This window comes from Tachypleus tridentatus, chromosome 10, assembly GCF_004210375.1.
Source record: "Tachypleus tridentatus isolate NWPU-2018 chromosome 10, ASM421037v1, whole genome shotgun sequence".
NCBI lineage: Eukaryota > Metazoa > Arthropoda > Merostomata > Xiphosura > Limulidae > Tachypleus > Tachypleus tridentatus.
Genome location: NC_134834.1, coordinates 182,383,373 through 182,409,868, shown reverse-complemented (window position 1 = coordinate 182,409,868; position 26,496 = coordinate 182,383,373). Strand labels below are relative to the sequence as shown.

At 35.2% G+C, this 26,496-nt stretch overlaps 1 pseudogene across 1 annotated transcript in view; it reads right to left on the bottom strand.

Moving 5' to 3' along the window:
• LOC143231074 (transient receptor potential-gamma protein-like) overlaps positions 1-26,496 on the bottom strand; it is a 60,187-nt pseudogene that overhangs the window by 10,276 nt on the left and 23,415 nt on the right. The window contains exons 5-13 of the transcript XR_013016767.1: positions 23,370-23,604; positions 15,731-15,874; positions 15,349-15,488; positions 14,002-14,117; positions 12,989-13,222; positions 11,182-11,377; positions 8,257-8,448; positions 5,183-5,224; positions 152-335 (exon numbers count right to left, since the gene is read on the bottom strand). The product of XR_013016767.1 is annotated as a transient receptor potential-gamma protein-like (transcript). The remainder of the gene's footprint in view (positions 1-151; positions 336-5,182; positions 5,225-8,256; positions 8,449-11,181; positions 11,378-12,988; positions 13,223-14,001; positions 14,118-15,348; positions 15,489-15,730; positions 15,875-23,369; positions 23,605-26,496) is intronic.

Sequence of the window (26,496 nt, the reverse complement as noted above, 5' to 3'; positions counted from 1 at the left end):
TTAATAGCGACCTCTAACCAATGAAGTCATGGACTCACAAGCAATTTCAAACAAATAGTTTAGAAAATTACGATTAAGAACCTTGTGGGTGCCAACACCAAGGAAGGTATTACCAATTTTAAGAGGTTCTTACTTTAAAGTCGGTACAAACCTTGAGTTTCTTCTTTAGCTATTGACGTATTAAATCCATTGTTTTTTAGGACTTCCATCAGTTCATATCGAAATGATGAAACATCTTGTTTGATTTCATTGACGTCATCTTCGGTGACTCCTTGATTATCAGCATATCTTTGTTCTTTGGTTACGTAACGGCGAACCAAGCTTCTCATGATGGTCTTTATTACACCACATGTCCAAAAAAGGAAGGCAAAGAGAACGAAAACTTGCACGTGAGTAAGATATTAATCCGGATAAGTCCATTCATTACAACATAACACTTGAATGCCATTCGTTTGTAGCAAATGAGAAACGAATAGCATTTTGAAATTAAATATATTCTCACTCACAAATGCGTAAAAGAAAATAATACAGATATTTTTTATATTTACACGAAAAGCTACTTCGACATGAAACCACAAAAAGAGATCATCAAACAGTGTGAACTAGAAACATTCAAAGTGATTTTAAATGTGTTTATTTCATCCAAGACAACTTTTCTCGTTGTTGTATGTCAATGTTGTTTATTACAGGACTATAGTTAAGGTATAAAAACTGTGTATTTTATGGCCACTAATTAAATTATTTATTCAGTAAATTTTTCTGGACTAACATCTTAAAACTTAACTAAGACCGAACGGTAAAGTGTTTTGGCCAAAACGCTGGTATGCATGTATTTGAAGACAGCGGTGGGTGGTGAGGGTGAACGGTACAATGGTGTTTAAAGAATAATGAGCTGATATAAGTATAGAACCAATGAGACCAGACGTATTTTCATCCCCCCAAAAAACAAACAAAGACATTTGAACAGGCTATTTTGCAGAATTATAATATGTTATTTTTATTTGTTTTTGGTGATATTCATATCACATTTGTTTATCTTACCAATAAGCAAACCGGCTTATACACCACCCCACATTAACTAATAACTACGAAATAAATGTCTCTAACAGACCACTTACTTCTTGGATCTCTAGTTTTGGAAGATTGGAATGCACCGTTTCTTGTGATCGTACATTCTTGTTGTTATCCAGACTTGTTAATTTCACGTTTCACCTTATTGAATGAATTACTTAATAACAGGTCTACGTTTAGATTCTAAACTTACCCAAGAATTATATACGTAAAAACAACTGGTATGGGTAGAGAAAGCACTACGAGGGCTGTTCAAAAATACGCGGACTGACGTCATAAAACAAAATGTACTTTATTTAGAAGTTAGAGGTCTGGGACCCCTTCAAAGTACTCTCTTCCCCAACGCACACACTTATCCCAACGGTGTTTCCACTTGTTGAAACACTCCTGGTACGCTTCTTTTGTAATGTCCTCCAGCTCCTTCGTCGCATTTGCCTTAATCTCGGGAATCGTCTCAAATCTTCTTCCTTTCAAGGGTCTTTTAAGTTGGGGGAACAAGAAAAAATCTCAAGGAGCAAGGTCAGGTGAGTAGGGGGGTGGGGTGGGGAAGAACAGTGATCGAGTGTTTGGCCAAAAACGCACGAATTCTGAAGCACAAATTTCGCAGCAACGCGGTGCATGTTCAATTTTTCGGTCAAAATCTCGTAACAAGATCCAACTGATATCCCACACTCTTCAGCAAGCTCCCTGACAGTCATACGTCGATTTGCCCGCACCAGGGTGTTGATTTTGTCGACGTGTGGGTCGTCAGTTGACGTGGAAGGACGTCCAGGACGCTCATCATCTTCAATGGACTGTCGACCATCCTTAAAACGTTCATGCCACTTGAAACATGCCGTACGCTTCATAGCAACATCACCGTAAGCCGTGTTAAGCATAGCAAAAATTTCAGTCGCAGATTTTCCAAGTTTAACACAAAATTTCACAGCAAGTCCTTGCTCCTTCAGGTCATTCATTCTGAAATCCGCCAAACGAAAAAAATCGCACTTCACTTAAAACCGCGTAGCTAATACACAAATGAAGATATCTGCAATCGGGAAATGGCGCCGTAATCAGCTGATCTGTGCAAACCTAGCGACACCAAGCGGATTTCCCTGGAACCAACTGGAGCCGCGCAATTCAAACAGTCCGCATATTTTTTGAACAGACCTCGTATGTAGAGGAACGAACAACGTCAGGTTAACAAAGAAAGAAAGAGGTAACTGACCGATAGCTGACCACATGTTTGAAAGGGGTTGTGTAATTGAGTGTAGGAATGTAGATGGCATGCTTAGATGTTTGATTATGTTTATTAATATAGGTATAAAGGTGTTCCTTTGTATTGGTTTATTTTGGGCTTGATTTGTTGTGTAAGTAAGGCTTCTTTAATTTTGCGTTTGCTTATGTTTGTTTCTTTATTTAGTATTTGGGTGTTTTTTGTGGTTGTGTTGTGTTTATTTGACTTGCAGTGTTCGAAAACGTGTGAAGGTGACTTTTTGTGTTCTTTGAATCCGGTTTCCATTTTTCTACTTGTTTCTCTAATATAGAAGTCGTGGCAGTTATCACATTGTATTTTATAAATAATGTTGGTGTGGTGTTTGTCAGTGTAGTTTTTTACATAGTATAGACCTCAGTTTTGTGCCTGATTTTTGAATAAATTTGATATTAACTGTAATGTCACATTTTGTTACTAGTTTTTGCCAAATGTTGGTTATTTTTTTGCTGATATCGGGAATATATGGTATGCAGCTAGTATATGGTTTTGTGATTTTTTAATTCGTATGATATATTTACTTTTGTTGGTTGATTTTGCTTTTTGTCTAGGTGTGTGCATATAATGTTTTCTACGGTTTGTGGAGGAAACTTATTGATGTTGCTGAAGTATTGTCTTATTTTGTCTAATTTATCTTTAATTTTATCTGGTGAGCATAGTTTTATGGCTGTGTTTATTTGGTTTCTTAGTATGTTGAGTTTTTGTTTTGTTTCATGTGCTAAGTCCCAAAAAATGTATAGTCCAGTATGGGTGATTTTTCGGTGGATTCATGTTGTAAATTGTGTGTCGGTTCTTGTAACTTTTAGCTTAAGAAATGATATTTGATTGCTTTCTTCCTGTTCACATGTGAAGTTAATGTTGGGATGTACAGAGTTAATGTGATTGAAAAAATTAAGTGTGTGTTCTGTAGATGTGAATCCCGCAATCGTGTCATCTACATATCTGTACCAGTATAGTGGTGGATGTAATGCTGTGTTAATTGCTTGTGTTTCAACTTGTGTCATAAAAATATTGGCTAGAACTGATGATACTTGGTTTCCCATGCTTAGGCCATTTGTTTGTATATAGTTGTGGTTGTTGAATATAAAGTTTGTCTTCATCGTGGTGAATTCTATAAGGGGTGCTAATTGGATGTTGAGAATGTCTTTGTGAGCCTGACGATGATCGGAGAAGGTCGAAACGTTGTTCGCTCCTCTACAAGTGCTTTCTCTTCCCATACCAGCTGTTTTTAATTATATAATTTTCTCTACAAGTTAGTTTTCTCGTCATCACGGAAACTTACCGAAGATTTATGGACCAAATTTTCTATTGTAGGTTTAAGTTAGATGTGCAAGCAAATGTTTCCATCCTCAGTTTTTCCCAAATGTGTTGGTCAACATTATTTTGTCACAACTTTAGGGCATATTTTGACTAATTTTTTCATCCTAGATTTATAACACGAAATTTTGATTTCAAGTTTGTAGCAGATGTATAAGAACAAAGTTACCACCATAAATTAATAGTGGAACTATAGACCAGAGTTTCCATCCTACGACAATAGCAGATGAATAAACCAAAGCTACCATCCTGAGTTAACAGTAGACGTAGATACTAAAGTTACCATCGTAAGTTAGCTTGAGATTTATAGACCAAAGTTATCATAGCAGTTATGTAAATCAAAATTACCATTCTGAGTCTTTAGAAGATGTAGAAACCAAATTGACCATCATAAGTTAATATCAGATGTATGAACCAAAGTTTCGATCCTAAATTAATAGCTATGTATAGACCAAAAGTTTTCATCTTATGTTTACAACAAGTTTATAAAACGTCCTATTAAATGTGTGGCTTAATCTAAAATCGTGTAAAATTATCGAATATATCTCTAGATTAATGTTTATAAGTATATATTATAAGAATTGTTATCGATCTCGAAGTACATTTTTCTCTTTCATTTCTTCAACTGTATGTAGTAAAATGTTACGAACTGTTATAATTCAAAGGTTATGCTACTAATAGTGCGAGATATACACATAGTTTTTCCGTTTAAGTATAGCGTAAGTGTTAAATTTAGATTATCGTAGGTTTGTTTACGTAATTGTGTACACATCATACGTTATGTAATTAATTTGTTGTGAATAGGCGCTTGTTGTATTATTGGATAATATTGTTAGAACATTCTAAGCTTTTTTCGTTGTTTTCATTGTATCATAATATCTCGTAGTGTGTGTCCGTCCGTCTGTAAATACGAGTTCGAAATGTAGTTCGAGTAAGTTAGTGAGTTAAATAGATAGATCTAGATTATCTAATTGCGAGTTTAGCCATACGTGTCATATCTTGGTGATTTGTAAAGTGAAATTATCATGTATTGTATTGTAATAACAATTTGTCTTGTCAAATTGTGTCTAAGGTAACTGAAACAGACTGTGAAGAATTTGATGAAAAATAGACAATTATTTTAAGCTCTGTATACAATTGTGATAACCAACAATGTAATTTATATATGTTTGTAGGAACTGGATGAGAAGAGAAGACATAGTGAGAAGAGGAAAATAAGAATTAATGTTGTATATATGTTTGACTTGTTTTAATATATTATTTCAAAACAAGTGGTCTATACGCCATTTGTTTATTGTTGAACTTTGTCGCCAACAAGTCACAGACACCTACTGTAGAAAATCTAGAACATACACAAAACCTGACAAATAGCATATACACATTTATCATTCAATTAGACCTTCCTAGGTCAGTACACTAAACATAAAAGAATGTGTTTGAAATTACAAAATCAGGTATTTTTTCTCATAATATCTATACTATTTTCAAACAACTGATAGTAAAATACTATCGACATGACATTTCAACAACAAAAACACGTACCTGATAACGGAAATCCCTTTCAGATGCTTGTTTAACTTTTTTCTATGAGCAGATGTATGGAAAAAGAACATATTACTTGTAAATGTGAAACCAGAAAATAAATTATAACCAAGAAAATTAACACAACGCATCTAAACAACACGATATAAATTACAACGGTTACTATGAGAAAGCGTGAGATAAATTGCTTACAATGTTATGAGATTGCTGCTCTAGTCCTCAAACGACCATCCACATGTAATGATTCTGGCTAAACCCACAGTGTAATAAAGTATTGTTTGCTTGTTTAAAATGAAGCACAAAGCTACATAATGGGCTATCTGTGCTCTGCCCACCACGGGAATCGAAACCCGGTTTTTAGCGGCGTGAGTTGACAGACATACCGTTGTGCTAGTGGGGATGTAATAAAGTATAGATATTAAAAAACAAAACGTTCCTTTAAATAATATAACCATGACTTGTAACAATCAGTGAAATGACTAGATTATGTTACAATATAGGGGATTTTATAGCATATCAATGACACCAACTACTTGTTTGTAGTTAAGCACAAAACTACACAATGAGCTATCTGTATTCCGCCCCCACGGGTATCGAAACCTTGTTTCTAGCGTTATAAGTCTGCATACACACCGCTGTGCCAGTGGGGGACGACACCTACTACTCGAGCCAGCTTAGGATCTTTTAGTACTGACCCTTGGATGGTCAATGGAGTAAGGGGTGTCATTCCGGAAACCGGTGATTATGGGGTTATTTCGGTAGCTGTCGATGAACGAAGCTCAGAACAACTTTTAAAACGAAAATAAAACTAAATATTAATGAATATACAACATTGTGGTATCTATATGGTTATACTATGGTGGTACCATAGTGATTATTATACCGTCCTTCTTATATTCACTCTTCAAAAATGACATTTTTAATGTGAGAATTGTTAAGGAAATCACTTTCAATTCTGCATATTTGGGCTATACCCTGTTAGTTTCATATAGTATTGAAACTAATAATTTCTTTTATATAAATCCAATGAAGACAATGATAGTATTGTGTCCGTTTGTTGTTGTTGTTGTTTTACGTTTTACTGTCAATGCAGCAATCAATTATGAATCTCCGATTCAGCTGGTATGCCAGATTGACAGCGATATTTTTGAATAAGTTCATGTCTCATCCAACTCACAACCACATCTAGAACATTTCAAGTGTGTTTCTCTGATACATCGTTTTAATTTTCATTCATACATTAACTTCTTAATATGGTTTCTTATAATATCTGGTCAGGTCACAGAATCTAGATCTTACAAATAGTGCAAAAGGTATTATTTTTGTCTAATCAAAACAACCCAAACCTTTCCGGAATGTCTTACGTTTTTGGATCCACGTCCAATGTTGAAAAGGCTTAGACGAAAGGTGCTAAAACAAAATTTCAAAACACTCAGGTCATAAGATTGTTGTTTCCCAGTGGTACAGTGGTATGTCTGTGAACTTATAAAGCTAGAAAATGGGTTTTAATACACGTAGTGGCAGAGCCCCGGTAACCCACTGTGTGACTTTGTACATAATTACAAACAAACATAAAAGTGTTTATAAATAAAGTTGAGTAAACACTACAATGATTATAAAGTTTCTCAACTTTCTGGATAAGAATGAAAAGTTTCTGGTTAGTTTCAAAAGAGATAATTTTACTCTCTCTGATTTTCAATGTGAAAATGTTAACGCATGTGATTCTTTAGAAAGCAATATGACATCAATAGTGTCGGTCGGTAACGCTCGAGTTATCAAAATTTCTTAAGTTGCATGTGCCCACTTCCGTTTTCTTCCTATAATACTTCCTCTTTTGACTGCCCATTTCCATTTTAGTTGAATTGAATTTCTAATGTAAGCCTAAATAGCCCCTAAATTTCGCCACATTTATTGCTATATAAAATCATGTGAAGGAAGGAGTTCTCAAGATGAGATGGCGTTATCTTATGTGTATGACACCACATCATCCACATCATTATGACGTAAAGCTAGATACGATCCGAATAGGAAAGCTGAGAAGACTCACGTGATGAAAGACACGGAAGTGAATTCGCACAATATTAACTACGGTGAAAAATATGTGAACAATGAGCGCAAATCTATGTTTGGGAATTATTACGAAAAACCTGTTTTAACAGGCTGGGAATACCAATTGTATGTATAGAATATGACAGCATTTCCACAGAAAAAGAACAGGTGTGTATGTAGTTACCTGGTCATCGTATGTTTCAAACTTTTATTTAAAAGTCCCAATACGTAGCGTATTCCTGTGAAAGGAACGTTCATGTATTTTATGTATTTCTTTTGTGTATTACTAGTTTTCTAGTAGTTTTCCCATCATTTTCTGCTAGTCTTTAATAAGTTATTAAAAATACGCGAACATATATTATTAATATAGAAATGAATCTTGCTGGTGTCATTCAGATACCCGTGGTGGGCATAGCACAGATAGCCCATGGTGTAGCTTTGTGCTTAATTCAAAACAACAACATCAACCCTCTATATCAACTTTTCTATTGATAGGCACTTTCAAAATTCCCCCCCCCCCATGTTTTAAACAACAGCTGATTAAATACTTGCCAATTTTTTAACAGCTGCTCTTACATATACGCATAACGTTCACATAGATTAATTCTTTAATTATGTAGAGATAATGCAATTTGGAAAAATTTATGTATTAATGTTTTCACGTTTAAAAATAAAAAAAGAGCAGTATTACTTACTTTAAAAAACTAACTTGAAATTTCTATCTGTGGTTAAAGATATAAACAACAAATATATCATAACTATCTTTGTCTATTAGTCAAAAATTTAGAAAAAATAAAGTAAACTACATACATAGAAATCATTTTACGCGGTACGCTCGAGAACTTACAACGTTAAAATTTGGAATTTGTTATCTGTTATCGGCATATTTTACAGCTCCCATTAAAAATATATCTTAAACATTTTTTCCAAAATATTTGTTAAGCTTAGATAAATTATATTGTCATAAAAAGGTAAGTATATAAGGCTTTCATCTTTAAGAAGCATTGATTTTCAAAGACACTTACTAGATGCGTTTCGTTGTCTTTCTTTGCTAGCTTTGAATATCCACACATCTTTCTAGCAATCCAGCAAAGAAGGTAATAAACACTTTTGGGAGTTGGGATGATGTTGAAAGGGGGAGGAACAGTGCCGCCATCTTCGAAATAACTCATCCATAACTTACTTCTGGCGAACTTCCATTCCGTGTCTGTGTGTTCCTTCAAATAACGTATAAAAACGATCAACTTATGGGAAATTCTTTTTTTTTAATGTGACCTCATGGGCGTTTGATGTCGATAGTGAATTTTGAAACAAAGAACTGATAAACATGACCGAATTTCGCATTTTTATCGAAAAGCACCGAAAACTTGGATTGCCACCGGAAGCATGGGGTTGGGGGGTGGATGAGGTGGGAGTTATTTTACAATACATGGAACAAATACCACAGCAAAACGTTTTCATCGATAAATGTCGTTACACGTTCAGGACATGACTAATGCTTCCTGACATCCTGTCTTATACGAAGCCCGCAAAAGATCTGTAAAAGTATTTCACACAATTGTAGTTACATAATACCCGAGTCTTAAGGACAAGATTAATCAATGGCGTCTTGTTTTCACGAGCTTCGAACCACATAAATCTCGAATATTACCCAGTTTAAAATGTTAGTTTCTTCTTCTGTTAATCTCGATAAAAAAAACTGGTTCAAGTTGTGAATATGTGATTGTGAATAATAATACTGTATATCTTACCCAGTGTTAAAGATATGTGACGTATTGACTGACACCTAATAATACGTGGTATCACGTATTCTCGTTTGACTGCATCGTGTAAAACGCTCAATTCTATTCTTTTTCTGAGAAGTTATATTTTAATTATATAACCAAATAATAAAAGGTTCGATTTCGTAAGAATTCTTTTTTCTTTTTTTTTTACGAAAAGCAATATAGAAAAACCCGTGTCTTGTTCTATATCTGTTTATATCCCAACCGGTTTCCTTTTCATTTTAACAATACGAATGTTGAAATAGAATTGTGAGTCCAGCGCTCTAACCACCTGGTCATACGGATCAATTAGAGTGACATCAACTAGTCATCAGCACCCAGAAATTAACTGTAACGTATTTTTTTTTCTCTATGACTTCTACGCTTTCGTGGACTGTAGTAATAACAACAAAGTAATGGATTCACAAACAATTTGGTGCACGAATATTTAGAGAAATATGTTCTAAAATGCGTTTGGTTTAGCTTTTATTAGTAATTCCAAGGTTAAACGAAATATTGCTTTTAATCGTACTATTATCTCCTCCAAACAGCTTATCATAAACTATTTAAAATCTCAGAATTATATGATATTATAAAAACCCTGTTAACTTTTAACTTAGTATGTAGTTTTCTAATGATTAATTTTTATTTGTTTTGAGCGAAAATATTCACGATAAACTGTCTGTTTCGTGACAATAGAAGGGATCGAACCTTGAATTTTAGAGTTTTTAAAGCTTTCGAGCCTACGGCTAAGTCAGATTAGGTATTCAAGTTATCATAGTGATAAGAAAGTATTCACGATTACACCTTCGTTTATGCACCTAAAATATTTTGATATTAATTTGGCAAAATAATTAAATATCATAATTATCTCTTATTTTTGTTTTTAATTGGAAAACAAGAAAATGTATCTCAGGATGTTTATAAATTTTAATTAACGGTCTACAAAGGTTTCTTCATTTGTTATTTTCTTTTTGGAACCGTCAAAGAAATGTATAAAATATCACACTTAAACACGTGTCTGTACAATTATGGACTCGCCAGATAGCCCATTGTGGCTTTGCTAGAAGAAAACACACACACACACTATGTACAGTTAAAAACAACAGGAAACTTATTACTTAGTAACAATAATTAAAATATACATTTTCGACAAATGCTTCGTGAAAAAATACTAAAAAAAAACAATTCTTTAAAATATATATCAGAGTGAAATATACGCTTGCTGTCGTCAACTTTAAGCTGTCATCATTGCGAAAAATAGTCATTTATCCATTGGCATTAGGGTGATATAAATAAAGCAGCCGTTGAAATGTTATAATAATACAAATAACTTAAATTTCAACAGGTTTAGTTTCTAGATTTCACGCGTCAGCTGAAATGAGTGAAGTGATGAAGTAAAATAGCTCATACTGACCAGTTTGATAATAATCGTACACGTCAATGTGTATCAAAGGGCTAATTGTGTCACGTGCCATGAACATCTTGTCGTTTTGATGACACACGTTGATGAATATTGGTGTGGTAATAGTATTTGCATTTTATTCATATCACCACGGAACTATGATAGTTTATCTGCTGACGTTAGTGTGGTCGAAATAACATACGATTTGTCTTTCCACTCTAGTAAATGGGGATCCAATGAAAGATATTCCACTGGGAATGGAATATTACACTAATATTTTTGAACAACCATATTTCATAGTTGTTAGAAGGCACGTGAAAGCTTGAAATTGACGTTACTTTGACCCACATATTCCAAGTAACACTGTTGCAAGTCGGATGTTCTAATTGACATTGTTACAGGCCACGTGTTTTAACTAACACTGTTGCAAGTCGGATGTTCTAATTGACATTGTTACAGGCCACGTGTTTTAACTAACACTGTTGCAAGTCGGATGTTCTAATTGACATTGTTACAAGCCACTTGTTTTAACTAACACTGTTGCAAGCCAAATGTTCTAATTGATATTGTTGCAAGCCAAGAGTTCTAACTAACAGTGTTACAAGTCAAGTGTTTTATTTCAGTAAAGTACGTTTGTGACATTGGTGTGTTATATTCTTCCTGTAAAACAAACCAGTGTTGTTGGATCACTCTGTAGAATAATAAGATTGCAATCAAAAGTTACTACGTCAGTTTGATAATAATAAAAATTTGAAACTAAAAGTGTTTGAACTTCAACCTACCGAAATGACCTGATAAGAATGGTTCATCATGGCAATAAGCAGGTTCAAGAGGACCACAATATTGATGACAGAATAGATTCCAAACATCAACAAGCCCCAAAAACGTGTGTAACTTTTAATATTCGTCAACTCAAAGCTGTCCAGGTCTATCAGACCGAAACTTGCCCAGAACAATGTCTGTGAGGACTCGAACACGCTGTAAAGAATATATGATGTCTATATTATGTCAATGGTATAAATGCAGTACATATGCAGTTGTTAATAATTCGAAAGAAGAAATAATAAGAATATTCACGCATTTAGACTTGTTTTCAAATTTTGATAGGTTGGCTACAGTTTAACATTATACTATGATTAAATAGCTAACGCTTTTCCACTAATAATTTCACTCCAAACAAGAGCAACAGTGATACAGTAAATAAAACAATCCAATCTGCACGTAAACACGTGTTCATTTGGCAACGATTCCATTTACATCTGTTTTGCTACATGAAGCGGTAAACAAAGTACATGGTACAGTTGTTTACAGACTTTTTCAAAATAAATAATGGTTCATAGATTTCAGTATTCGTCGCGTTGTATTCACATTAGAAAATACCGCGTTCAAAATACGTATAAAACAAACGTTTGAGGCAGTCAACATTGTTTACCATCCGTTCATCTATATAAAACTTTCCATTCCAATTAACAGCTAGCGCCATCTAGTGTCCAAAGTAATACATGCACAAATAAAACCAGAGATTCTAATACTTCTCAAATACGAGTAAAAAGCACTAAAGAGTCAATATTAAGCTGCTGCTTCCGAACAGCGAACGATCTATGAAATGATTCTAACGTTTATTTTTTATTTGTTTTGCTATAAAACTCATTAAAATACAAAGACGTATAGACACGAGCATCAAACTATAAACTACTGAAATTATATGTTACACAGGTGAAAACAAAACATGCTTTTTCTTTTCTAATGCAACTACATACCAATATCAAAATTAAAAGCTACAATAAAACAAAACAATATTTATAATTTTAACGACAATATAAAAAACGCTAAGATTGTTTGTTTTTTGGAATTTCGCACAAAGCTACTCGAGGGCTATCTGTACTAGCCGTCCCTAATTTAGCAGTGTAAGACTAGTGGGAAGGCAGCTAGCCATCACCACCCACCGCCAACTCTTTTACCAACGAATAGTGGGATTAACCGTCACATTATAACGCCCCCACGGCTGGGAGGGCGAGCATGTTTGGCGCGAATCGGGCGCGAACCAGCGACCCTCAGATTACGAAGCGCACGCCTTAACGCGCTAGGCCATGCCAGGCCAAAACACTAAGACCTCATGAGTGAAAGTAAAGGAGAATACATGTCAATCACACTACATTTGCCATAACAGGTGCCAAAGAGGCCTTTTGTTCAATGCCAAACCGAATTTAAGAAAACGTAGAGCAGGATTAGATCCAATTGTTACGGCAATATTTTTCTTCCTGTTCGCACAACGTCTTGACGAAACACACACAAAATACTCATTTAAATAAAAACAACTCCGGATATTAAATGAAATGAGTTAAGAAACAAAGCGATAATTTCTTTGAGACGCATTGTCCCCCTTGAGAAGAGAGAAATTATTTCTTAATTAGTTAATCAAATTCCCCTAAAGATCCAACTGACGAAACCGAATTAACTGCGTCCCTATAGCGTATTCCCACGAGGCGGGTGAAACTACTTAGCCGTGAGTAAGTAAAAACTCACGTGCGCTCGCTCACACCTAATAGTAAAAGCACAACAAAAACATACGTCACTAGAGATATTTACTTGGCAAATCTTCTCCACTTCTGACAGGCAGTATGATCTCTCTGGCCATGACAGGTTTGTTTCTCCAGATCTGCATAGTACCAGAGGAGCTGGTTCATTCCGCAGGCAAAGGCAAATAATACCAGGGCGTGCACGAGGAAGAATTTGAGGATATCGATGACCATTCTCCCGAGACATATCTGGAGAGGTCCAAGATGAGGATTTACCGAGAAGATGTACACCAGCTTTAAAGAACTGTGGGGATTTTGTTACAGAAATGACAAACATCAAGATATTAATTGTTTAAAATATTCGTTTATCACAAAAAATGTATATACTATGAGGAAAATATAAACTTATGAAAATTTTCAATTTAAAGTTTAAAAATAACTGAAATAAATGACTATACATACTTTTTGTTGACTTGTTTGTTTTGAATTTCGCACAAAGCTACACGAGGGCTATCTGCGCTAGCCGTTCTTAATTTAGCAGTGTAAAACTAGAGGGAAGGCAGCTAGTCATCACCACCCACCGCCAACTCTTGGGCTGCTCTTTTACTAAAGAATAGTAGGATTAACCGTCACATAATAACGTTACCACGACTGAAAGGACGAACATGTTTGGTGTGACAGGGATTTGAATCCACGACCCTCGGATCACGAGTCGAGTGCCTTAACCACCTGGCCATTCCAGGCCTTGTTGACTTGTCTAAACATGTTTCAAAGCATGTTTAATATGAACTGACGTATCAATGAAAATTCTAGGTGTATAGAAATTATGTTTTGCCATTTTTTAAATTTGCCACCTTTTTTGTTACTTCTCATCAGTTTACGACAGTATATTTAAATGCCGAATACTTAAGTGTTACTATACTGTATATAGATCTTGCTAGCTTACTTTGATAAATATTGTCATCGAATATATGTTTTTTCTTTCTTCTTGTATATTTAATCGAAATCCCTAAAATACGATTCCCTCAACATTACCTTTTGCAGAACATAAACATCAGTGCGTATTAAATGTCATCTACTTGCCTGAAGATATTGGCTGCTGCAAAAAGTCCTTCAGCTATCAAAATTGGATCCCAGGAGTCCCAACTCTCTCGAGGGAGAAACGCTGTTCCGGTATTAAGTGAAATCTCTTTCTGTACCTGAATAAAGTTTTAAAACAATTAAGTTAATCTTTCATTTCTCTACACACACCGTAAAATTAATATGTCGTAAAGACGAAAGAACTTGGTCTAATGTCTGTCATGATGGTTTGAATTGGTACTGCACCTGAACTGAAAACATTTTCAATTTGACGTTTCTTGAAAACACGTGGAAGATTGTCTTTTTAACGATTATTCATTCAATGTCATGGTTTTTCCAGTTACTTTATTTATGTAGATAGATACAATGTTTCCATCCATTACATTAACTTTATTTATGTAGATAGATAAAATGTTTCCATCCATTACATTAAGTTATAGATATACACTACATGGCCAAAAGTATTTGGACACCTCTTCTAATTAATGGGTTCGGCTATTTCAGCCACACCCATTGTTAAGTGAATACAACACCTTGTGATATATAAACATATTAAAATTAATATGGGGTTTTACCTAAAACACGATAACCGACAAATATCTCAGTCACCTTTCAAACGTAAACATAGCCTAGATAATTAATCCTAAAATACCAACAACCAATCTACTATATTAAGAATTTGAAATTTGGTTTCAATAGTGGAGCCGTTTATACCACTAGAATAGTTTGTATATATCTTGAGCCGAAGGTAAGAAGATAAACACAGTGAATGACATGACATATGTCACTGCACATTGAAACTTTAAACACAGTGAGTGGCATGAGCTATGTCACTGCACATCAGAACTGTAAACACAGTGAGTGACATGAGCTATGTCACTGCACATCAGAACTGTAAACACAGTGAGTGACATGAGCTATGTCACTGCACATCAGAACTGTAAACACAGTGAGTGACATGAGCTATGTCACTGCACATCAGAACTGTAAACACAGTGAATGACATGAGCTATGTCACTGCACATCAGAACTGTAAACACAGTGAGTGGCATGAGCTATGTCACTGCACATCAGAACTGTAAACACAGTGAATGACATGAGCTATGTCACTGCACATCAGAACTGTAAACACAGTGAGTGACATTATCTACTTCACTACACACAGGAACTGTAAACACAGTGAATGACATTATCTACTTCACTACACACAGGAACTGTAAACACAGTGAATGACATTATCTACTTCACTGCACATCAGAACTGTAAACACAGTGAATGACATGAGCTATGTCATTCCACACTAAAACTTTAATTACACGTTTTTAATTGTTCTTATCCAAATTTTCCAACCTGAAAGTAAGTCACCACTCGAAGCGCCACTGTGGCTACATAGAGGGAGTTAGTGATGAAGTCGATTATGTTCCACATGTCACTAATATACTGCAGTAGTCCAGATTCCCACAGCTCTTTAATCTCACTCCAAATTAAGCCTAAAAAATATATATAGAGAGAAAATGCCCAAACGACAATAAAGGAAATGTGTTCCGTTGAAACAGGATGTGTGGATATCATATAATAGATATTCACTGCATATTAGTAAGTTAAATGACAAGATATCAGTAAAGAGACGAGCGGAAGATATTATATTAACTTTTTCAAGATTACGTGTTTATTTATGAATAACAGATACAATAATGTACAAAATGTGCCTGCTAAAGTATACGTAACGTACCTGCTACCCAGGTTAAAATCATCCATTCAATGATAGTTGGAGAAGCTCCTCGTTTCGTTACCATGGCATTATTCTGTTTCGGTTTTGTCCCAAGCCAACCAATCATCACGCTTTCTACTCGTTGTGACGCAAGGATCAGAAGAACTTCGAGAAATATTATACATGTGTAATAAACATCAGTAGTTTATTAAATAATGACAAGTTAACTCAACTGGTGTATTTACACGCACAGCTAATATTCAAGACAAAATCTGCTTCTAAACTTTAAAACATTCTCAAATTCAATCAAAGAACTACTTTAGAAAACAACGAAATTTCTGAATTATTCCAAGTTTACCCATTATTAAAACCGTCGTAAAACAAATCTTTATTAAAGATATAAGAGTAAGTGGTAGTACAATAAATTAGATATGTGAATGTCAATAATCGTACAAGTGAAAAGTTCTCTACTGTGTCTGACATGATTATCTAACAACAGTCCAACTAAACGTAAAGGTCATAGTAAAACCAAAAAATTTCTGAAGACTCCTTAACAAGGAGAAATAGTGATTCCTTCGTTTATGAAGCAAATCCTTAGTTAAACAAGAACAAAAAAAAATCGTACTTAAAACCTACAGCAAAAACAAAATACATACAGACACACAGACAAAATAAAAAAACGCATTTACTTACAACCAACTTATGAATTCACTCTGTTACTTACAACCAAACGACGAATCAACGCTTTTACTTACAAAAACAAACATGACTTAACGCTTTTATTTACAACCAGTTACGAATTAACGCTTTTATTTACAATCAGTTACGAATTAACGCTTTCACTTGCAATCAAAGCCATGAATTGACGCTTTCACTTACAATCAAAGCCATGAATTGACGCTTTCACTTGCAATCAAAGCCATGAATTGACGCTTTCACTTGCAATCAAAGCCATGAATTAACTCTATTACTTACAACCAAACCACAAATTAACGCTTTCACTTACAATCAAAGCCATGAATTGGCGCTTTTGCTTATAAGATAGAAACAAATACTATAAATTAACTCTGTTGCTCAAAACCAAAACCACAAATAAACGCTTTAACTTCCAATCGAAGCCAAGACGGCTCAAGTAAAAGCTTCGTTTGAATAACATAAGATAATAAAAAAGGAAAAACAAAAGTCAAACCATACCAATATTTTACAACAATTTGCTCGCTTTTTTACTTGAACAAGCTTTGCATAATTCTTCTGTGTGTTTTTTCTTGTCAATAAACCGAAAATATAGTTCCAAAGTTACTATATATTCACATATAGTTTGTTTACTCTTTCCGATAACGTGTATACAATACACTAACATGTTCCTTAAAGCATCTTAAGCAGCGACGAAAAATAATTACAAAGAATTAATAGAAAGACATTATAATTAACTGTAAGCTTGAAATAATTAGGATAGTCAACAGTACGTAGTTGAAAATAAAGATAGGAGAAAGCTATCTAGACTTAGATTAATACTGTTCTTTACTAGGCTTTGCCCCCTCTTCTCCCTCTGGTGGGTCAGTTATAAGTCTGAAGACTAATACCGCCTACAGTTGGGTTTCGATGCCAGTAGTGAGTTCAGCGCAGGTATCTCATGCTTTACGATCAAAAATGAATAAACAAAATTTACTGGAGTTCCCCTCTCCCATCCCCTAAACCCCCCCGCTAGTACAGCGGTATATCTTCAGATTTACAACGATAAAATCAGGGGTTCGATTTCCCTCGGTGGTCTCAGCAGATAGCCCGATGTGGCTTTGCTATAAGAAAACATACACATACACCTTCCCCCTGGTAAAATAAAATCTTCTGTTATTTGATAGACAACCCCTGGAGATTTGCTTGAGGAGAAGGAGATGGTTTGTACATGAAAAAGAAACTGAAATAGTAGTACGAGATTTTATAAAGTACCTAATGAAATTCAATGTGATGAAAGTACCACTTTCAGACGAAAGAAAACATCAAACGTATGTTTTGATTACAATACACCATAGTACAAATTTTGACATTTTAGGCTTAAAGTGTAAAATCATCTCTAGGTAATAGATTTATTCAAATGTAATTATTTTTACATTATTTTATCTAGATTTACTATAAAAAGACATAAATCATTAATATTATTGTGCCTATAAGGAGAATCGACATGACCAGGTGGTTAGGGTTCGAATCCCCGTCACATCAAACATGCTCGTTCTTTCAGCCGGGGGACGTTATAATGTAACGGTCAATCCCACTATTCGTTTGTAAAAAGAGTAGCCCAAGAGTTGGCGGTGGGTGATGACGCCTTCCCTCTAGTATTACACTGCTAAATTAGGGACGGCCATCGCAATTAACCTTCGCGTAACTTTGCGCGAAATTCAAAACAAGCCAGTTTGAATGATTAAATCTGTTGAGTAAAACTAATATTAATATATATTTTAGATAAAAAAATCAAAACTTTTGTAGAATCGAGTGACGATAATTTCTAAATAATTTCTTTTAGACTTTGTATTCCTTTTATTTCGTGTCACCGCTCACGACATGATTGGTGGAAGCCAAGAGATTCCATACTATTTTCTTTTAAAACCGATTTTAAAAAGTTGAAATTCCAACTTTCTAAAATCAAAACTATCAAATTCACTTACGATATGCATATATCTAGCAAACTTAGGAAACTGTATACTAACCAAAATAAGTCACCTGGTTTGATACGAAACTGATAAAGAAGGATTTCGTATCATCCACTTAGTTTCCCATTGAGCTGGTAAATAAAACATAACTGATCAAGTTCGATATTAAACGTGTAAACAAAATGCTTTTGTGAATCATTTAGTTTTTAGTTTAACATTAAGTTAAAGAATATAATATTTTTGAGTTACATAGTTTGACATTAAGCTGAAAAATAAAATGTTTTGAGTTACATAGTTTGACATTAATTTTAAGAATAAAATGTTTATGAGTTACATAGTTTGACATTAAGTTTAAGAATAAAATGTTTTTGAGTTACACAGTTTCATATTATGTTGAAGAATAAAATGTTTATGAGTTACATAGTTTGACATTAAGTTTAAGAATAAAATGTTTTTGAGTTACATAGTTTGACATTAAGCTGATAAAAAGTATAATTAATCTAGCTCGACATTACTCTGGTAAATAAAACATTTTTTTAAGAGTCGAGTAATTTAATAGCAAGGAGTTTTAGTTTTGTTTCAACGGTATAATATTTTGTAGAAATAATAGTAAACAAAGAACAACTGGACAGTTGTTGTTTGAAAATTTTAAAATTGTCAATAATTTGTTTGTTTGTTCGGAATTAAGCACGAAGTTACACAATAGGCTATCTGTGCTTTGCCCATCACGGGTATCGAAACCCGGTTTTTAGCGGTATGAGTCTTCAGGCATACCGCTGCGCTTCTGTGGGACAAAACTGTCAATAAATGCCTCAAAAAGAATGATTTCTAACTGGTATGAAAGAAAGTTTATGTAACAAGTTTGTTTAATAATCAACAACTGTTGTTTATTATATAAGATAGCAGCGAATTCAATATAAAAGCTTTCAAATTTGTTTTTCTCAAGAAAGTTTCTATCTTAACAAACAAAAAATAGGGTTTCATACCTATTTTATTCGTTTAAGAAGCCTTAAATATACTGAACCTGTAGACACAGTATCGATTTTTGATAGTATGTTTATACTGTCAAATGACAGTTGCAGCTGATTTTAATTATCTACACGTCATATTTTAATGATCTAACCGTCATAAACTGAATTTCGAGGGCAGAAAGTTTACATTTTAGGGGGGGTCGGGTTTACTGTTATTGTGTCCACCCTATGATTCAGCGTTAATCTCAAGGACTTACAACGCGAATATCCGGGGTTCGGTTCATCGTGGAGGATATAGTGCAAACAGTACATTATGCAAACAAACGAACAAACAATTAGTTTAGAAAATATATGGCTGGCATAACCAAGTGTTTGACTCGCAATCTGAGGATCGTGGATTCGAATTCCCGTCACACCAAACATACTCGTGTTAGGAAAAAAAAAGTATTCCAAAGGTTGGTGGTGATTGGTAATGACTCATCTCTAGTTTAAATAAAACAAATCAAATTTCGATATTTTTATAAACAGTACAAAACTACAACAATTTATAACGAAACTAACAACCTCGAAGTAAACGTAAGTCACAGGAAGAGTGAAAAACATTGTCTAATGACGGAAAACAATGACTGATTATTGGTAACAACCTAATGATGATTCGCAACTTTAACAACCTAGATTCTAGAATTGTTTACTCTACTGAAATTTTTTTTTATTTTTAAGGTTTCTCATGAATAAATGTCTGTTTTATTCTGCTTCGTTCACTTTGCTAACAAGATATTACAGGAGATATTCTAGTTAAGTTTTATTCTACAAAAATGTATTTCTATTTTTGAAGTTGAATTGGCTTTGCCTACTTGAGTAGGCGCGTGCTGTTCCGCTGCGGGTATTAGACAAACACTAACTTAACAATAATTTTTTAGGGTCAAAATGATCTAATAAAGCCTAATTAGAAAACGCATGGTCTTATTAGTTGAATACTGTCTTTCGATTATAAAAGGTACGAGTTCTTCATACGCGTGAAAATCGACCTTCTAAAGCAAACACATCCACGCGAATTTTCAAAATTACTGCATCATGTATCAATTTGGCAAACAGAGGTGACGGCTTGATGAGCACCGTGGACCTACACATGCTCCATCAGTCCCTGCAAACTGTGTTATTTGGAAATGTGTAGTCTTAATTGTTATTACTAACAATTCAATTAAGCTCTGGGTGTGAAGCTATACTAATTTGTTCGTGTGTTATGTGGCACCAACCCAACTAGGTAATTAGTCTTCAAATGAGAATGCATTTGAAGTTGGCTAAAGATGTATTACATGATTAATCAGAATATTTTAATTAGTGTATAGTCTCAGATACTCAACGAGAGACTACGATTTAAATTTGATAGAGAGATGAGCAAGTATTGGATTTGGACAAATATGCTCATTATGGAATTAATAGAGTCGGATAAAGCAATAGTTGGTCATTGTAGAATAACAGTAAATCTCATCTCCTACATTCCAAAATAAAGCTAGAGTATACAAGTAAGTCTAGAACTGGAATAATTCTAAACAAGTAGAAATTTGTTAATACTCTTACGAGAAGGTAACTGATAAGGGATTCTAAACCAATATTCAGAAGTTTCGGTGAACATTAGTTAATAAGAGAGTCGCAGTTGCCAACAGTATAAATCTCCACAACAGTGGAGATGAAGTCATTCCAATTCTGGAACGACTTTCATTAATTTCATTTTCTTATAATTTTTTTAAAAAGTTAATTAAATATGAATGGCATCTGCTGAAACTTTACCAAACTTACTAAAAGCGCTGAAACTTTACCAAACTTACTAAAAGTGCTGAAACTTTACCAAACTTACTAAAAGCGCTGAAACTTTACCAAACTTACTAGAAACGAAACATTATGTTCTTCTGTTTTAAAATTTACAACACCTATAACCAGTAAACGTTGTATGTGTGTGTGTTTTCTTACAGCAAAGTCACATTGAGCGATCTGCTGAGCTAATCAAGGGGAATCTAACTCCTGATTTTAGCGTTGTAAATCCGTAGAAATACCGCTGTGCTAGCGGGGGGCTGTAAACGTTGTAAGCTGCGAAAAGAGGTGAGTTTAGTCTATAATCATCCACTGTATCTAAATATGTCCTCGACTCGTACTCTGAGGGTGGCGGGTCCGGCCACACCAAACATGCTCACCCTTTCAGCCGTGGGGGTGTTACATGGTACAATCAATCCCACTATTCGTTGGTAAAAGAGTAGCCCAAGAATTGGCGGTGGGTGGTGATGAATAGCTGCCTTCCCTATAGTCTTAAACTGCTAAATTAAGGACGGCTAGCGCAGATAGCCCTCGTGTAGCTTTGCGCGAAATTCAAACAAACACCGTGTGTCGGTTAAACTCAACTTACCTCAATGGTTATATCACCTGATCCTCAAGTGGAAGTTAATTAAATCCTAATTAAAATATGGCATACTTACAGCATCATGCCACCTCAACTTTTCATTCCAATTGAAAACCTCTAACACCATCTATAAAATGAAACCTGAGCTTAATTGCAGAATAAAACTAAAAATGGTTCGGAAACAGTGCGAGGAGGAAACTTCGTTTAGCAGAGAAAGAAGAAGTGGATGGACATCACGACAAAATTACGAAAAATTAGAATAACTAAAGCATAATAAAAACAAGGATAAATGAAGCTCTTGAAGAAGACAAGTTGACGCTAAATAATATGCAAGGGGATTCTGTTCCCCCAATGTTAAACGGACAGATAGGCCAGCATAAGTATAAATGTTATTCAATTATTGCGATGTTTATGTTTTATCTTACTACACAAACTAAACATAATGTCATTACTACTATTAAGCCAATTCAATTAGGGATAGATATGTATCACACCTTTGTTTTCACAACAAAAAAATTATGTCTGCTGCTCACACCGCTAGAATCCGGATTTCGATACCGTGGAGGACAGAGTACGGATAGCCCATTGTGTAGCTTTGTGCTTAATTTTAAACAACGAATCCCCCGTCATATCAAACATGCTCGCCCTTTCAGACGTGGGGGCGTTATAATGTGACCGGCAATCCCACTGTTCGTTAGTAAAAGAGTAGTCCAATATTTGGCAGTGGGTGGTGATGACTAGCTGCCTTCCATCTAGTCTTACACTGCTAAATTAGGGACAGCTAGCCCTCATGTAGCTTTGCGCGAAATTGAAAACAAACCAAACTAAACAACGACAACAAACAACAACACAAAAATTATATGTGTGTGTGTATATATATATATATGTGTGTGTGTGTGTATATATATATATATATATATACAAAGCACAGTTGTCCGTCTATATGTGCGTCTGAATGGTGTCACAGATAATTGCGAGACATTAGTTAAACCAATTTCCAAATAAATTAGTAGTTTCCCACCAAAGATCTAAGCTAAAAAGATAACTAATTGGACAGATAGTTCGAGTTTGTCAGCCAGTTTAATTTTACCGTCTTAACGCCACCAGTAATGACTCAACTGAACGAGGAAGTTGATTTGCAAGAAACCTGAAAATGTCGCCAAATAAAAGATACATTTCTTGATGACGAGAAACACACTTGAAATAAACGCTCAAAAGAATGAATCGTGTGCCGCGGCTCGAAACGGTAGGAGGGTCGACCCACTTTTCTGTTAATGATATTATTACTGTTTAAGCCCTGCATTATCTGGTATCTTTATATATATAAGTGGTAGTAACAGTAAATGAACCGACAGGTAATATCAAAATTACAAATGAAAGTGGTTTAGGAGAAGTAATGATATATAATAATCGTTTTCATGCAGTACCTAACAGAAAAACAAATTTATTCAGAAAAACAAAGAAAACCTATGACTGAAATACGACAGCACAAAATATTAAAAGCGTGACAGGAGTTAATATACTTGCGTTTAAACCTAATGTAGGCAATTAAAGATTAAATAACAGTTTGTATACAGTCAGCATTTATTTTATGTTGAACTTTACGTAATGTTATTGTACTAGTCCAGTTACAGATAAGATGGACTTACATAGAAAAGTGACGTATGATGTGGAATGACAAATGAACTTGATGAAAGGACGACGGATGGTACGACCGAAGCTGGAGTGAGGAACCACGATGTAAGCCATAGAATATAATGGAAAAAGGATTCCGATACGAATTATTTCTAATGATTGGAGAAGCGCGTTCTTCCGTCGGAATCCAGGTAGTCCTTCGTACCAGATGGAAGCTAACAGCTGCTGGACGTTGGAATGGGCACAGAACTGGAAGAACAGATATGTGAAACTTGCCAGAGGTTCAATTACAAATGAATTAAAGCACCTTAATCAAATTAATATCAGTGATTGACAAGTTTACAGACTCTGAAACGTTTGTGCATGTTCGGTTCTTAACTCTAAACGTAAAACAAATAAACAAAAACACAAGCTTACCATATGAAATGTTAGGTTACCACATTAACTGTAAGGAATTGGTTTATACGCACACAATTTGAAGTTCGCCTTCATAGGTTCATCCAGTTTTGTTACCATGACGACAAATTGCCAAGAGCTGATTGGTACTACGTGTTTTCTTTACCCGTTTTTAATTACTGTTTTACTGATGAAAGGTCAGTCTTTGACTCGATACATTTTTATTAAAAACAGAAACGGATGAACTTATAACGAAAAGCGTATTCTTACTGATGCGAATATGACAAAATGAAACAACTATAATTAAATATTTTTCAAAATGTTATTTGTTTATTTGTTTAAGCACATGTGTACTAGATACCAGTTAGTTCTTACTGCGTTCAACTTTAATTACTTACGCTGTCAGTGGTAGAACGATATATAGTCTTACATAATTTTCTTATCTCTATGTACTGCAGACCAAATTTATCTATGCCAGCCATGGAACACTGAATTTAAAGTAAGTTGTTCCCCCACTAAAAGTCCAGTCAATCTTTATTCTGTATTCCTCAGGGGCGTCGACCCATCAATTCAACCAGAAGAAATTAGACAAACCATAGAACCCCAAATACAAGCCAAGGTATATGCAGTTCATCGAATTTTTCTAAGAACAGTAACCATCCCACACACTTCATGAAGATAGTGACAACGTCGAAGTACAGTGCTGACTGTATTTTACAGATAGTGACAACGTCGAAGTACAGTTCTGACTGTATTTTACGTGACGGCTGTTATTATCATATATTTCATTTGAGAGCCGAACGCCCACATCGACGACCACTCAATAATGGTTCAAACCAAGCACCCAGATATCGCAAACAACCAACGGATATCTTCCAACATGAAACTACCAAAATACCGCCGAGTCCAGATCTAATTAGAAGAAACATGAAGACAGATTCAGACAACTCGACTCAGAAGACGACAACTCCCACTGTTAGCAACACGCCAAGTTCCAGTAGTTCAAGAAAGAAAAAGGACAGTTCATGCCAGACTTCAATCCCAGTTCCACAGAATTCAACAACCAGCCAGACTCAAACCATTACCAAGGTAACCATCGACGCGACAGTACAAACTGAAAAAACAATCTACCTCCACGCAGAAAACTCAAACTAAAATCACAAGAAGGAACAAAGCATCACAGACCAGCGAAGAACAACTCACCGAAGAACAGCCAGTAGGTCCACCACCAAGACCACGTTTTTCACTTGCACCAATGGGCTTCAAGTGTGAAAACAAGTTCATGACGAAGTTATCACCTGATCTACAAGACTGCAGCTAACAGTTTCCAGGTATACCACCAACATAGTTCATCAGTTTCATTTTTCTTTTCCTTTTTTTTTTCTTTCCTTTCTCTTCCCAGCTACTTTCGGGCACGGTCTGGGTAGATTATTCGGCGCCCAGTCCGTGAAAGTGGGTTTTCTCGGGGTACTCCCGTTTCCCCCCACAGCAAAATCTCTGGCATCGGACCTGTAGGTCCCAGCCTCATTCTGAAAAGGGCCGTTTTCCCAGTCACAGGGTATCAAATCAATCATAGTAAATTTTAAAAATCAATTCGCCAGCTGCCAGCGTACTCCGTCCTCGAGCCAAAGTCTGGCTCACTTCACTTTCGCTGCTCTTGTCCAGTTCTCCCGTCCTTCCTCTCACTCACAAATACCCCACTCCATTTTTGGAATATTAAAAAATAAAGTAAAAATTCCACGGATATTTTAAAAATTTCTCATGTAAGGGGACGAAGAGGAACTACAACGTTCTTGAACACCCCAGTTGGAGAGAGAACTCTTCTGATTTTTCTCTCTCTAAACTAAACCCCTGCCACGTTAGTTTGCGTTTTGCGTTTTATCTCTATGTATAAGTTCAGAAGCGATGTTTGATAAACCAGCTATTTGATTGGCCATGAAACAAATAAAAATGAGCTTGGCGTGGCCTAGTTGTTAGCAGACCAATATGTGAAGTCAATTCTTTATGGGGTCGTGTCGTGTTGCCGCATAATCGGATTCCGCACTTCGGGGGGTTTGTGGTGTATTATAAGTTATTATTTGTTGAATTTTATGCAAAACTACTCGAGGGCTATCTTCTCTGCTCATCCCTAATTTTGCATTACAGGAAAAGCAGTTAATCAACAATACCTTCCGCCAACCTGTGAGCTATCCTGATACAATATTAGAGTTTGTCTGTTACTTTATAACGCAACCATGATCTTAAAGTTCAGAACACGATTTTATTTTGATGATAACGAGGGGAGAATCACAGAAACCCGGATTCATAGTTCAACACATTAACAACTGTGTATCCGAGGTTCTGTGGTTCGTATTCCGTTTTCGCGAATAATAAAAACGCGATTCACACTTTAAGGAGTAAAAGTCTAATCACACTTCCAGATAAAAAGTGTGTGCTGATGTTTAGCTGCCGTTACTCTAGTCTTGTCCCCCAGTGGCACAGCGGTATATCTGCAGACTTACAACGCTAGAAACCGGGTTTCGAGATACCTGTGGTGGGCAGAGCACAGATAGCTCATTGTATAGCTTTGGGCTAAATTTCAAACAAATAAACTCTCTGGTCTGTCTCTTCAAAACTAGGGACGGTTAGCATAGATAGTCCTTTCGTAGCTTCGGGCAGATATTCTAAACAAACAGTAACGAAGTTTTTAAAATTCAAATATTTAAGAAAAAGCAAAAAATCGCAATAGCTTTCAAAATTATCGAA